Source organism: Artemia franciscana, chromosome 10 (assembly GCF_032884065.1).
Source record: "Artemia franciscana chromosome 10, ASM3288406v1, whole genome shotgun sequence".
In the NCBI taxonomy this organism is placed as follows: domain Eukaryota; kingdom Metazoa; phylum Arthropoda; class Branchiopoda; order Anostraca; family Artemiidae; genus Artemia; species Artemia franciscana.
In genome coordinates this window covers 20,698,404-20,710,793 of record NC_088872.1, presented here as the reverse complement: position 1 = coordinate 20,710,793, position 12,390 = coordinate 20,698,404, and positions in this window count along the sequence as shown.

The following is a 12,390-nucleotide window of genomic DNA, read 5'->3' as shown; positions in this document are numbered from 1 at the left end:
CAGTCAGAATACTTGCGTCAGCGAAAATTACTTATTAACTGAGTAAGTAAGTAAGTAGTTTTTGCTGACGCAAGTATCAGGGAAAGTTACTTACTTACTTATTAAGCAAGTAAGTAAGTGATTTTCAGTGGCGTAAGTATTCTAACTGTGACAATCACAACAAGAAAAAAAAGTGAAGAACAAAGAAATATCCAGTTCGAAGATAATTGGTAGCAAGAATTAAAACAAGTTAAAATAAAAGTGAAGATCAAAGAAATATGCTGTTACAATACACGCGGCAATAGGGAGCAGAACGAATAAAAAATGAAAGTGAAGAACGAAGAAATATTCGGCTAAAAGATATACCACAGCGAGAACAAAGTAATATGCGGTTAGAAGATAAGCGGCAGCACAATTTACAGGCGACAGCGAGAAAGCGAGTATGAGTGGCCACAAAAACGATCTAAATAGGTTAGCACTTTAAGGAAGAATTTGCATTTTTCCAAGGGTGGGTGTAATGAGCCTGTGATAACGTCATGGTAGTAAGAAGAGGCTCACCTCTGTGGTAAGAAGACAAGCGACAATGAGAATCCATACATAGAAACCTGCCACGTGCCAGGGCTCAGTACTAATTTAAACTAGCAACTGTGTTTTTATTCATGTGTATTTTTTTTAAACGGCTCCATATTAAAAAAAATTGGAATTTTCTGGCCTTAAAAAACGATCAAGATGGGTCACGAGTTTAAAAAAAACCTGTTTAAAGTCTTAATTTTATGAAAAAAATTCTCGTGAGTGACATCATATTTATGAGCTTATTTTAAGACCATAAATTATATCTTTTCCTCCTCCTCCCCCTCCCCCAGGAGTGGTCGTACCGTTTTTAGTATCTTTATCCATGGCGCCTGCAAAATTACAAAAGATTAATAGCTTTTGAAAACGGCATGGACTGCCAAAACTTTGAACAGCTAAAGTAAAAGACGTGAAACAAGAAACAGCAAATACTGCACTGAATGGCGATAGAATATGTTGCTCAACGACATTTGCATGGAATGAAGAAATGTGTTAGTTTAGCATGTTTAAGTCTGCATTATAAACAGGAATGAGAAATTGATTTTTATTATTTTTATTGGTGGGGGCGCTTCGCGACCCCCCCCCCCAAGCCCCCGCGAGCGCAAGTCTTTACGCGCCATATTAGTTAAGCGCCATTGTAGTTGTGTCCCTGTGTCCCACCTGTGAATATATATATATATATATATATATATATATATATATATATATATATATATATATATATATATATATATATATATATATCTATATATATAAAAATAAGTTGTCTGTCTGTCTGTGGATCAGGTGACGTCATGTTTCTGTGTCGGCTGACGTCATGAAATTAGTTGTCGTCATTTTTGCTTTGACGGTGACGTCATTAACGGTATTTAAGACATTTGTTCACGGAAAAATGTTTAATTGTAAAATGACTGAAGAACCTACAATGGCAACAGCCGAAGAAGCTGCTCAAAGAGTCTATGCCAAAAAACTTGCTGCTGATAGAGAAAGTAAGAAAAGAAAGCGTAACGAGGAATCACAAGAACAGCAAGAAAACAGGCTTGCAGCTGATAGAGAAAGTAAGAAAAGAAAGCGTGCCGAGGAATCACAAGAACAGCAAGAAAACAGGCTTGCGGCTAAAGAACGCAAAACCGCGCAGTTAGATGAAAATCCGCCTGGAAAGCGAGAGTCAAAACATATCAAAGACCGACACAGAGGGAATATAAATGACGACCAGGAACCTCAAAGAAAAATTACAGACTGGGACACCCGGACACAAATCACGACCGGGAACATAAATGACGACCGGGACGCAGGGACACAACTACAACGGGGACGCCGGGGGCACAGGCGGGATATATAATTGACGACTGAGACACAGGGATTGTTTGAATAGAAATTACAGACCGGGACACAGGGACACAAATGACGACCGGGACACTGGGACACAGGGAATATAAATGACGACCGGGACACTCAAAGAGAAAATACAAACTGGGACACCAGGACACAAATGACGACCGGGACACAGGGAATATAAATGCTATTTATATGCACAGACAATGGGACAGCGAAGAATGTTGTATATTCGCATGTTTTACGTAGTTAAAAAAATATATTTATATCTATCTCTATTCACAGGTGGGACACAGGGACACAGCTACAATGGCGCGTGACTAATATGGCGCGTAACGACTTACGCGCGCGGGGGGGCTTGGGGGGGCGCGAAGCGCCCCACCAACTAGGTGTTGGGGTGGCGCGAAGCGCCACCCCAACAGCTAGTATATATATATCTATATATATAAAAATAAGTTGTCTGTCTGTGGATCAGGTGACGTCATGTTTCTGTATTGACTGACGTCATGAAATTAGCTGTCGTCATTTTTGCTATGACGGTGACGTCATTAAAGATATTTAAGACATATATGTTCACGTAGAAATCTATTAATGTTTAAGTTTAAAATGACTGATGAACTTACAATGGCAAAAGCCGATGAAGATGCTTTGTACGTTGCATGTTCGAGGGTCGGTAAACCTGACAATCTATTTATATGCAGCGACAATTGGACAGCGAAGAATGTTGTATATTCGCAAGTTTTACGCAGTTAATTTGTATTGCATCTATCTATCTATCTATATAAAAACGAGTTGTGTGTATGCATGTTTGTTTGTTTGTAAAAAGAGCGTTTGCATATGATGTCATTATTAGTACATACGGCTTTGTATATGCACAGACAATGGGAAAGCCAAGAATGTTGTATATTCGCAATTTTTACGTAGTTTGAAACACATATATAAATCTATCTATATTCACAGGTGGGACACAGGGACACAACTACAATGGTGCGTAACTAATATGGCGCGGAACGACTTACGCGCGTGGGGGGGCTTGGGGGGGCGCGAAGCGCCCCACCAACTAGGTGTTGGGGTGGCGCGAAGCGCCACCCCAACAGCTAGTATATATATATATATATATATATATACTAGCTGTTATATATATATATATATATATATATATATATATATATATACTAGCTGTTGGGGTGGCGCTTCGCGCCACCCCAACACCTAGTTGGTGGGGGCACTTCGCGCCCCCCCCAAGCCCCCCCGCGCGCGTAAGTCTTGTCCCTATGTCCCACCTGTGAATATATATATATATATATATATATATATATATATATATATATATATATATATATATATATATATATATATATATATATATATATATATATATATATATATATATATATATATATATATATATATATATATGTTTTTAACTACGTAAAACTTGCGAATATACAACATTCTTTGCTGTCCCATTGTCTGTTCATATAAATAGATTGTCAGGTTTACCGACTCTTGAACATGCAACATATAATGGTCCATGGGAAAACAATCCGTATTCAGATCTATACCTCATGATTCTAATGATTGCCCTTGAGCTTTGTTGATGGTGATTGCTAATCGACCATTCCCTGAGTCGCCATCGTCATTTATATATCCCCCTGTGCACCCCGGCGTCCCCTTTGTAGTTATGTCCCTGTGTCCCGGTCGTCATTTATATTCCTTGTGTCCCGGTCGTCATTTGTGTCCCGGTGTTCCAGTCTGTGATTTCTCTTTGAGTGTCCCGGGCGTCATTTATATTCCTTGTGTCCCGGTGTCCCGGTCGTCATTTATATCCCCCTGTGCCCCCCGGCGTCCCCATTGTAGTTGTGTCCCTGTGTCCCGGTCGTCATTTATATTCCCTGTGTCCCGGTCGTCATTTGTATCCCGGTGTCCCGGTCTGTATATACATTCGTTTTTTAGTTTTGTTTTTCTCCTTTATTTTTTTCCTTTTTTCTTTTTTTTCTTTTTTAGTTTATTTAGATTTTTAGATTTTTTAGTTTTTTTATTAGTTTTTAGTTTTTTTGTAGTTTTTACCATTTTTTTTTCGATTTGGGCTCCAAACGACGTCATTTGGAAACATGAGTTGTATTGTCTGATTTTTGACAAAAAACGCTTAGATTCTGACGTATTTCCAGTAAGGAAAGTCTTCAATGGCTCTGGTGGTGCAGCCAATAGAGGAAGTTTAACTTTTCCTGAGGCGCAACACATTCCCATTGTTTCACCATTGAATTTCAAGGCCTTGCAATAGGGACAAATTTTAGACATTGTCCCGATTTGAACACATCTACTCAAGCTATAATCATCGACTGGGTTGTACCTGAATGCCAGGCGATAACTTTCAGATTGCTCTGATTCCTCGGCACGCATAATAAAACTCAAAATTATAAATATCTGTTATAAGGTTTTCGAATTACTTTAATCTATTGTCAAAATATATAGAAATACTAGCTGTTGGGGTGGCGCGAAGTTGTCTGTCTGTGGATCTGTGGATCAGGTGACGTCATGTTTCTGTGTTGACTGACGTCATGAAATTAGTTGTCGTCATTTTTGCTTTGACGGTGACGTCATTAACGGTATTTGAACGCAAAACCGCGCAGTTAGATGAAAATCCACCTGGACAGCGAGAGTCAAAACATATCAAAACTGAAAATGATAGCGATGTTGATTGGGTTTGGGATTTTGACTTGGATAAGGTCATCAATGCCTACCAGATTTAAGTTAAAAAAACAAAGGTTCGTCGATATGTACTTCATAGTGACTCTGAAAAATAAAGAAGAAAAAGAAAACTGAAAAAAGAAAAAAGGTAAAAAACTAAAAAAAAACTAAAAAGAAAAAACACTCAAAGAGAAATTACAGACCAGGACACAAATGACGACCGAGACAGAGGGAATATAAGTGACGACCGGGAACCTCAAAGAGAAATTACAGACTGGGACACCCGGACACAAATCACGACCGGGACACAGGAAATATAAATGACGACCGGGACACAGGGACACAACTACAACGGAGACGCCGGGGGCACAGGCAGGATATATAAATGACGACCGGGACACAGGGATTGTTCGAATAGAAATTACAGACCGGGACACCGGGACACAAATGACAACCGGGACACCGGGAAACAGGGAATATAAATGACGACCGGGACACTCAAAGAGAAATTACAAACTGGGACACCGGGACACAAATGATGACCGGGACACAGGGAATATAAATGACGACCGGGACACAGGGACACATCATTAGAATAATGAGGTATAGATCTGAATACGGATTGTTTTTCCCATGGACAATTATATGTTGCATGTTCAAGAGTCAGTAAACCTGACAATCTATTTATATGCACAGACAATGGGACAGCGAAGAATGTTGTATATTCGCATGTTTTCTGTAGTTAAAAACATATATTTATATCTATCTCTATTCACAGGTGGGACACAGGGACACAACTACAATGGCGCGTAACTAATATGGCGCGTAACGACTTACGCGCGCGGGGGGGGCTTGGGGGGCGCGAAGCGCCCCACCAACTAGGTGTTGGGGTGGCACGAAGCGCCACCCCAACATCTAATATATATATATATATATATATATATATATATATATATATATATATATATATATATATATATATATATATATATATATATATATATATATATATATATATATATATATATATATATATATATATATATATATATATATATATATATATATATATATATATATATATATATATATATATATATATATATATATATATATATATATATATATATATATATATATATATATATATATATATATATATATATATATATATATATATATATATATATATATATATATATATATATATATATATATATATGTTTTTAACTACGTAAAACTTGTGAATATACAACATCCTTCGATGTCCAATTGTCTATATAAATAGATTGTCAGGTTTACCGACTCTTGAACATGCAACATAAAATTGTCCATGGGAAAAACAATCCGTATTCAGATCTATACCTCATTATTCTAATGATTGCCCTTGAGCTTTGTTGATGGTGATTGCTAATCGAACATTTTTTATTTTTTTTTCTTTTTCAGTTTTTAGTTTTTTTAGTTTTTTAAGTTTTTTATTCGTTTTTAGTTTTTTTTTCTTTTTAGTTTTTTTTTGTAGTTTTTACTTTTTTTTTAGTTTTTTAGTTGTTTTTTCTTTTTTAGTTTTTAGTTTTATACCTTTTTTAAAGTTTTTTTTTACTTTTTTAGTTTTTTTAGTATTTTCTTTTTAGTTTCTTTTTGTAGTTTTTACCTCTTTTAGTTTTTTTTCTTTTGTATTAATGCTAAAGCCAAGGTTCGAACCTGGAACCTCTCGGACCTGGAACATAACGCTTTACCAACTCAGTTACTTCGGCTTGAATACATTCGTTTTTGAATTGGTAATTGGAACCCAAAATGTGGCATTAAACTAAAGAATGGCACAATATTTATGCTATCGCGTAATATAAGTAACAATTTCGCTGCGACGTTAAGTGGAGGGGTAAAGGAGAGGACAGACTCCCTCAAATACATGATCATTTCTATTTTTTTAAGCTTAAGTTTTAAGTTTGCCGCTTTGGCAAAGAGGTCACTGATATTTCCGAAAATCAGACTAGGTTTGATTTAGAATTTTTTTTTTTTCTAAAGCTATAAGCAAAACATATCGGTAATGCTGGTACGTCCTTTTGTAACTGCATGCAGATAATGTTTTTATTTAGTTCAATGTCTTCATCAATATTCCCTAAGATTTTTACCTCAATACCCCTAGCTTTAGTAGTAGTTGTAAGTAGCTGTAGTAGTCGTAGTAGGAGTTTTAGAAGTGTGCACATTTTCCCTTTTGGTTGGTTGAACATTCCTCTCATCGTATCCTGTAAGTTTCGAATTGAATACCCTAGACCATTTGCGGGATACTACATGTATCCCCTTTTTACAGGCTACATGAACACAGTTTGCTTTAATTTAATTTATTTTATTTTATAACCCGTCAAAGCACAAGGCATGGCGATGGAGTATAACAAAAAAGAGCTAAGATGCTCATATGGCACTTGTGACGAGGCGAGAAGAGCTAAGAGCCAAGAGATCATATGGTATGAGCTCTAACAAAATTCTATGAATCAATAGATTGATTTAAAAAGGAAAATAAGAGGCTTAATGCCGGTCAGGATTTAAAATAAGAGCTCTGGATCACGATGTCCTTCTAAATATCAAAATTCATTAAGATCCGATCACCCATTCGTAAGTTATAAATACTTAATTTTTTCTAATTTTTCTTCTCCCTTTAGCCCCCCAGATGGTCGAATCTGGGAAAACGACTGTATCAAGTCAAATTTTGCAGCTCCCTGACACGCCTTCCAATTTTCATCGACCTAGCACGTCCAGAAGCACCAAACTCGCCAAATCACTGAACCCCTCCCCCAACTCCTCCAAAGAGAGCGAATCCAGCACGATTCTGTCAATCAAGTATCACGGACATTTGTTTATTCTATCCACCAAGCTTCATCCCAATTCCTCCACTCCAAGTGTTTTTCCAAAGATTTCCCCCTCCAACTCCCCCCAATGTCAAAAGATCTCGTCGGGATTTGAAATAAGAGCTCTGAGACATGAATTCCTTCTAAAAATCAAATTTCATTAAGATCCGATCATCTATTCCTAAGATAAAAATGCCCCAATTTTCACGTTTTCCAAGAATTCCGGTTTCCCCCTCCAACTTCCCCTAATGTCACAGGATCTGGTCGGAATTTAAAATTAGAACTTTAAAGCACAAGATCCTTCTAAATATCAAATTTCATTAAGGTCTGGTCACCCTTTCGTAAGTTGCTTAGTATATGACGTCATTATAGGTATTTAAGAAAAAATAAGTTGTTTGTTTGTGTGTCTGTCTGTCTGTCCGCATATGACGTCTGAATTATTTCATCTTTTACCAATTCAAAAACGAATGTATTCAAGCCGAAGTGGCTGAGTTGGTAAAGCGTTATGTTCCAGGTTTTAGGTCCGAGAGGTTCCAGGTTCGAACCTTGGCTTTAGCATTAATACAAAAGAAGAAAAAAAAACTAAAAAAAGGTAAAAACTACAAAAAAAACTAAAAAGAAAATACAAAAAAAAACTAAAAAAGCTAAAAAACTAAAAAAAAACTAAAAAAAGGTATAAACTAAAAACTAAAAAAGAAAAAAAAACTAAAAAACTAAAAAAAAGGTAAAACTACAAAAAAACAAAAAAGAAAAAAAAAAAACTAATAAAAAACTAAAAAAACTAAAAACTGAAAAAGAAAAAAAAACTAAAAAAGGAAAAAACTGGAAAATAAAGGAGAAAAAGAAAACTCAAAACATAAAAATAAAAAATAAAAAAAACTAAAAAAGGTAAAAACTACAAAAAAACTAAAAAGAAAAAGAACAAAAACTAAAAAAGCTAAAAAAAAGGTAAAAACCAAAAAAAAAACTAAACAGAAAAAAAGAAAAAAAACCAAAAATTTATTTCATTATATACCAATTCAAAAACGACTGTATATACAGACTGGGACACCGGGATACAAATGACGACCGGACACCGGGAATATGACTGACGAAATTACAGACTGGGACACAAATGACGACCGGGACACAGGGAATATAAATGACGACCGGGACACTCAAAGAGATATTACAGACTGGGACACCGGGACACAAATAACGACCGGGACACAGGGAATATAAATGACGACTGGGACACAGGGACACAACTACAACGGGGACGCCGGGGGGCACAGGGGGATATATAAATGACGATGGGGACACAGGGAATGTTTGATTAGCAATCACCATCAACAAAGCTGAAGGGCAATCATTAGAATAATGAGGTATAGATCTGAAATTATATGTTGCATGTTCAAAAGTCGGTAAACCTGACAATCTATTTATATGTACAGACAATGGGACAGCGAAGGATGTTGTTTATTCGCAAATTTTACGTAGTTAAAAACATATATATATATATATATATATATATATATATATATATATCTATATTCACAGGTGGGACACAGGGACACAACTAAAATGGCGCGTAACTAATACGGCGCGTAACGAATTACGCGGGCGGGGGGGATTGGGGGGGAGGGCGCGAAGCGCCACCCCAACAGCTAGTAACTTAATAAATGACAGTTGAAACTGCGAACGATGAGACAACGTGGTAATGAATGGAGCAGTTGTTTTACATATTTAGCAAACTTGCAAACCTCATTTCTGAGATTTAATTGCCATAATTAGCGGGTAAACAAACGTTCACAATATTGCAACCATTGCATCTAACGACAAGAAAGCAATCTTCCGAACGTAAACATTCAAATTTATGCCTGCTCAAGAGAGCAAGCCCTCCGTTAGGTTAGCCCATTGGTTTTTGAGGAGAAGCAGGGTATATAAAGTAGAATTAGCATGTATTAGCATGAGAATTAGTATGTAGAAATAGCATGTAGAATTAATATGTTTTTGCGATCCGATAGTAAAAGTGTTCCTGTATGCACACTATGTCATAATTTTCAGCCATTTTTTCAAGCATGGCAACCTTATTCAACACCCCCAGTTGTGTTCCAAGATAATACAGATACGGAAGATGTGGTTAGTTGAAATTTCTATGAATTTGCTGGAATTCTATTTGCTTTTGGTTTTCGAGACAGCTGAAAGAGTTAATGCTGTGTTTTCTAGATTGGCATGATACGCGACATCGACTATTTGTGCAAGGAGATTCTTTGGTATGTCCGTGTCCAGTTTGCACACAGTGCCCACATATCTGGGGAACTTTGCCATCTTTTGCCACGTAACCGTCGTCTTTGTGGCAATTATTTATTGCATTTGTGGGGTAGATACCGATATTTTTTCGTATCCAAGTTTAGGGGGGATTTATCCCAAAAATTCTTTAGATCACTCTGAGAAGCAAATGATAATGCAAAAGTTAATAAAATCCCACAACGTTCGACTTTGATTCAGTTAGAAATCAAGGCTTGTAATCCATTATGAAACTCAAATGGTACCTGCTTTAAGAAGCCCATAAACTGTTTAGGTTTAAATTTTACAGCTACACTATCGTCCGAGGTTTTAAACTAATCTGCAAATCTCTCAGCCATTTTATCATTGTCTACAAGAACCGTAAATTATGATTTGCAACGCCAAACTTATTTCTTGATAGTCTTTGTTATTTCTTGATATTTCTTGGAGTCGGCAAGGATGTAGGGGGATTTTTACCACTACAGAGTACAGTAGAGGGGTTACATCAGTATTTCTATACAAACCGGGGATAGCCTTACACAGTGACCCTTGTCTGAAGTCGGTTAGAGTTTCTTCCGTCAATCTACACACTTGATTCACCGTAAAGGTGATGCACGCCAAAACTAGTTCAGTACCCGCCAGGACTTCTGAAGGGTCCCAAATCATAGACCTGAGAAGTGTCTTTCTCTCTTTTGAACATTTATGAAACGCGCCATATTAGTTACGCGCCATTGTAGTTGTGTCCCTGTGTCCCACCTGTGAATATAGATAGTTATATATATATATTTTTAACTACGTAAAACTTGCGAATGTAAAACATTCTTGGCTGTCCCATTGTCTGTGCATATAAATAGATTGTCAGGTTTACCGACTCTTGAACATGCAACATATAATTGTCCATGGGAAAAACAATCTGTATTCAGATCTATACCTCATTATTCTAATGATTGCCCTTGAGCTTTGTTGATGGTGATTGCTAATCGAACATTCCCTGTGTCTCTGTCGTCATTTATATATCCCCCTGTGCCCCCGGCGTCCCCGTTGTTGTTGTTTCCCTGTGTCCCGGTCGTCATTTGTGTCCCGGTGTCCCAGTCTGTAATTTCTCTTTGAGTGTCGCGGTCGTCATTTATATTCCCTGTGTCCCGGTCGTTATTTTTGTCCCGGTCGTCATTTGTGTTCTGGTGTCCCGGTCTGTAATTTCTCTTTGTGTGTCCTGGTCGTCATTTATATTCCCTGTGTCCCAGTCGTCATTTTTGTCCCGTTGCTTTGTTGATGGTGATTGCTAATCGAACATTCCTTGTGTCCCGGTCGCTTTCTCTTTGAGTGTCCCAGTCGTCATTTATATTCCCTATGTCCCGGTGTCCCGGTCGTCATTTGTGTCCCGATGTCCCGGTGTGTACTTTCGTCAATCAACAAACATTACGTCAGTCGACGCACAAACATGACGTCACTCGACAGACACACACACACATACACACACACACACAGACAACTTATTTTTATATATATAGATTTTGCAATATCAATGATGTTATCCTCATCATTAAGGTACTTTACGCATCTGTCATTACAGCCGCTTACTTCATATAATAACTTTTTCACCTCAAGAATCGTTTCTTTAGGAAAGATTCCACATTGCTCTTGACAAATTCATCAGTTTTCACCCAGCATACATGTATCGGCTAATAAGGTTCAATATAGGACAATACAGAAACTGATCGGAATCCATAATTTAATACCAACTCCACACAATGCAGTCATGAAATAATCCAACACATAATCATCTATTAATGCTCAACACCCCCCTCAAGATTCCTTGCCTTTATACCCTTAGCCTTTTTTGAAACCAAGAATCAAAATTCACCCCCCCCCCCATCCCTCCATCCCAAATCACTGATTCCATATGTAATCAATGAACAAACTGTATAAAATACAGCCCTTATCCTAGGGTTGCGTGGGGTCTTGTCATCCTCATAGGCATAGTTTTTGGACTTTTCAGCTATGTTGAACAAAATGGCTAGCTTGACATTTTGATTGGATGTCTTTGGATGGAAGGCAGTGAAAATGGGCGTGGGAGACGCATGGTTGCCCTATTGTCACTTTTTTTTAGGTTTCCCCTAAGGACTGCCATAAAACTCTAAATAGTTGCAAAAATAAGATTGGTTCAAGCCATGGTAATTAGAGCTTATCAATGACGCAAAACTGAACTTGCTCCTGACCCTCTGTCTAAGTCTTAGCTACTCAATAAACACAAAAAAAAGAAAAAAAAGAAAAAATAACAACAAAAAACAAAATCAAATATAGTTAGAACATGCGACACAATTGTTTTCAGATGCGAAGGTATAGCGCTGCCTATACTAAAGAGCCATAAAGCTTCAATGATTTATGTATTACAATTTTTCCCAGACGAATTTCATATGGAAGGTGTGCCACATAAATTTTTAAAGGATCTCATTCAATAACAAATTTAAAGTCCTACTACCTTTTTAAGAGTCAAAATCAATCAGAGGGGTACCAGTCTCCCCACACTATTTTTTTCTCTAAATGCATTCGATAAAAATTTTGATATAGCCCTTTTTTCAGTATAATCCAAAGGCCAAAAAAATAATTTCTTCGTGATTGACAAGACGCTCCACAGCCCCCGGGATAAGAGCTGTAGGTTATGCATGGTGCCCATTGTTAAAATATAAGGTTTTTAAGG